Here is a 3663-nt window from a genome sequence, read left to right as displayed (position 1 = left end):
TATATGGGCATGGGTTCACGGCCACCTTGAGTGTACGGCCGTAAACCCATGTGTGCGGCCGTACACTCCTCTTGATGGAGTGTTTGGCTCGAGTGCAACATGAAGAACTTAAGTTAACTCATCCCTAAACCCAAAACTTGAATGTACTAGGCTTAGAACACTCAAACAGACCCTAAACAATGCTAAAAGATAGCAGACATGAGTCTGACTCTCGATTGATTGGTTGGACTTACAAGGCAAAAAATTTCTGGTTGTCACAACTATGTCGCGAGGATGAGTCGCTGAACGGTTGGCCATATGAATGGTCATTCGAGTAGCTTTCAATTCTGTAAGATTTAGCTTTTAATCGAACAAATAAGGCATCAATTTTATGCTTGCTCCAGAATCAGCTAAAGCGTAAGTCATCATGTTATTTCCAAATTCACATGGAAGTGTAAGGCATCCAGGATCTCCCATCTTCTTTAGTATTTCCCCCATAATCACCATGGAACTTTGCTAACTAAGGACACCCTTGGAAGTCTTCGCTAGTTGTTGGCGAGTATCGAGTAAGTCCTGAAGAAATTTTGCATATTCGGGTACTTGTGCCAATGATTCAATAAAAGGAGTATTAATAGGAATACCCTTAACTTGCTTCATAAACTTAATGTGCTCTTTCTCCAGTGGGAGCACTCTTGCTGGAGAAGGAAACGGTAGCGGAGGACCAAAAGCTTGAGTGTAAGAATGATTTTTCTTTTCAGTTTGTATGCACGTCGTGGAGATTGAATCTCCACGTCGTGATGTCAAGGATTCAGCATAAATTTTATCTTCAACTTTCGACTTCTTTTGCTATGGTTCGGGATGCTTTGGCTCTCCTTCTAAGGCCTTTAGGAACTCAAAAATAGTATCTTCTTCAGTGTTAATGGCCATGACATGCAGTTGTGGCTTTTTTATCCGGAATTTGTGGAGATAATCGTTCATTAACCAGTGTAGTTAATTGACCAAATTGAGCTTCGATGTTTTAGATCGATGCTTGATGATTTCTATGTAAAGCTTGTTGATCTCTCATTAGATGTTGCTGGTATCTTATTGCCACATCGGTTTCATCATGATGTTTTTCTGAAGCCTCCATGAATTCAGTAAGCATAGACTCAAAATCTTGCTTTTCAGGTTGTGGTTGCTCTTTTTGGTAGAAGCCTCAGCCTGTTTGCCTATATTTCTCGTCTTTTTGCTTTTTGTATTCATCGTAAGGCAACAATTCTTTCTTTGGCTTCCTCCAATCTTCATCGTAAAGGTCTCCACTCGAGTAGCATACTTGAGCTTCCTTATTCCCGTTCTCGTCCAAATGGCAATCCTTTGTCAAATGTGGACCATTACATCTTTCACAACCCACACGTATAGCATGTATGGATTGATCCATCTTCTTCATTCTTTGGTGCATATTATTTAGCATATCTAAAACAACCGTCATGTATTCAGAAGTGCCACTCCTAATTCATTTAGCTCCATCATTTCAAAGATTGTGATACTCACGCGGATGCATAGAAAACTCTTCAGTTAACTCCTTAATTTCAGCGAGATTTTTCTTCGTTAAAGGTCCTTGAGAATCAAGGAGTTGCCTTGTCATCACATTTACCGCATCATAGAAGATTGATACTTCTTGTTGCACAATAAGATCATTTTGGGGGCAATTTCGAAGTAATCCGATGTAACGCTCCCATGCTTCATAAAGTGACTTCCCCGGTTGTTGCTCAAAGTTAGCTATTGCCTTCTTGAGTTTTGACGCTTTTGATGGTGGGAAAAATTGTTCACGCATTTGCACCCATTTATTATTTGCACCGGGTGGAAGTGCCTTTATCTAATCTTTTGCAGCTCCTTTCAAAGTGACTGGAAGCATTCTCAATAACACTGTCTCGCGTGGAACGTTTGGGATGTTGAAGTAATCAGCGATGTCATTAACTTCATCAAGGTGTTTGTAAGCATCCTCATGGTCTTTCCCGGAAATGAAACATCCTTAAGTGCGGAAATAATATGTCCTTTAAGCTCGAATGTTGTGGTAGCAGGAATTGTGGATTGCACTACGCCTGGACCGCTGTCATCACGAATTCTTTTCTTGTATATCTCCATCGAAATAGCGGCAATGCCCGCCATGTTGTTTCCTTTCTCACCTTCGGGTTTTCTCTCTTCTTTGTCGGTTTCGTAATCAACGTCCTTTTTATTAAAAGTGTCCTCAATGTCTTTAAAAGTGCTTTCATCTTTCGAGATCTTGCTTTATTCTCCTACGTGCTTGACTTCTTTTTTCGAAAAACTTATTTTAGTTTGTTGAAAGGTGAATTCTTTGGTATGTTTGTTTCTCCTACGTGAAAAGTTGACTCCGGATCTTCAAGTGGTGGTATCAAAGGTGTATTGGATCCACATGTCAGAAACTACTGCAATAAAAACAATAATAAAAACGTAAAAATGAACAAAAAATAATTAAAAATTCCTACTGATCGTTCACCACAACATGGTAATGATACCACCTCATATTGAAGCAAATAAACTAAACAAAAACCAAAAACGAAAGAAAACACAAAATAGCTGAGTTCACGTCGTGAGCTTTAAGAGCTCACGTCGTGACTTCAGTTAAGAAAAAAAATCTAATGCTAAATATTAACTTTTTGTAGGTTTTACCCCACAAAAAGAATCGATTAACCTAAAGCAATTAAATAAAAAACTAAAATAATCCGTTCCCTGACAACGGCGCCAAAAATTTGATGTGCACGAAAGATACCTACTAGTTTTAAAATTTATAACCTAACAAACAACACTAGCTATAATGCACCTTGGCAGTGTACCTAGTCGAATTATAGAATAGTTTTAGTAAGTCGGGTTCGAACACAAGGAACAGATTTAATTATCTAATTTAATTACTAAAAATTAACTTAAAACAAGTCAAAGTTAAAAAGGTTTTTATCTGATTTTGCAAGTTCATACAAACTTAAATTCTTAACTGACAATTTCAATCAATATACTAAAAACACTTCCGTTTAGTTCGAATCCACTTCTCCTCTATGGTTAGCTACTAACTATCGATTATTAAATTTGGTTACTAAATATTAAGTATTAGCAATTTAAGTAAAATTTACTAATGTTTTCACTAATTCATGTAAAACTATGCATGGTCATACATTAGCAAACACATAATTAGTTATAGGATATAGATAAGCTATGTAAGATTGATCTAAATAAACACAATTATGGTCACAATTTATGTTCTCCAGCACAACTAAACTAGTTACTTTTATCACTTATCTAATATTTTGTCGATCCTAGCTCTAGCAATTTAATATTCACTAAACTAATAGGTATCAAGTTTATGTAATTTAATGGTCACTAAGCTACACAGAACCTGAATTCAAGCAATATAAGTATCTAATATTAACATTCTAGGTAACGATAATCAAACACAACCTCAAAACCAACGGTTAAAATTCATAATTTAATAGACTAAACCATAGAGTTAAAGCTTCATCTAGCTAAACGGAAGACACTAGATTTAGCTACTCATGGTTGAAAACATAAACAAAATCTCAACAATGAAAGACATGAGTAAAGTGTACCAAACTAATGTAATGAATATATTCTTCAATCTCTCGATCTTCTAATAAATCTCCTTACTATAATGCTTAGTTTCAGTTTCTCTGA

The 3663-nt window shown here is 36.4% G+C and overlaps 1 non-coding gene across 1 annotated transcript; it reads left to right on the top strand.

Moving 5' to 3' along the window:
* Positions 1 to 1649: 1649 nt before the first annotated feature.
* Positions 1650 to 1756, top strand: LOC145162047 (small nucleolar RNA R71). Its single transcript, XR_013738902.1, has one exon. It is a non-coding gene; the product is annotated as a small nucleolar RNA R71 (small nucleolar RNA).
* The last annotated feature ends 1907 nt before the right edge of the window (positions 1757 to 3663 follow it).

The sequence above is a fragment of the Lactuca virosa genome, chromosome 2 (assembly GCF_052849685.1).
Source record: "Lactuca virosa cultivar CGN04683 chromosome 2, Lactuca_virosa_CGN04683_v6, whole genome shotgun sequence".
NCBI classification, from domain to species: domain Eukaryota; kingdom Viridiplantae; phylum Streptophyta; class Magnoliopsida; order Asterales; family Asteraceae; genus Lactuca; species Lactuca virosa.
Note: the sequence above shows the minus strand (reverse complement) of the source record. Positions and strands in the feature narration are given on the sequence as shown.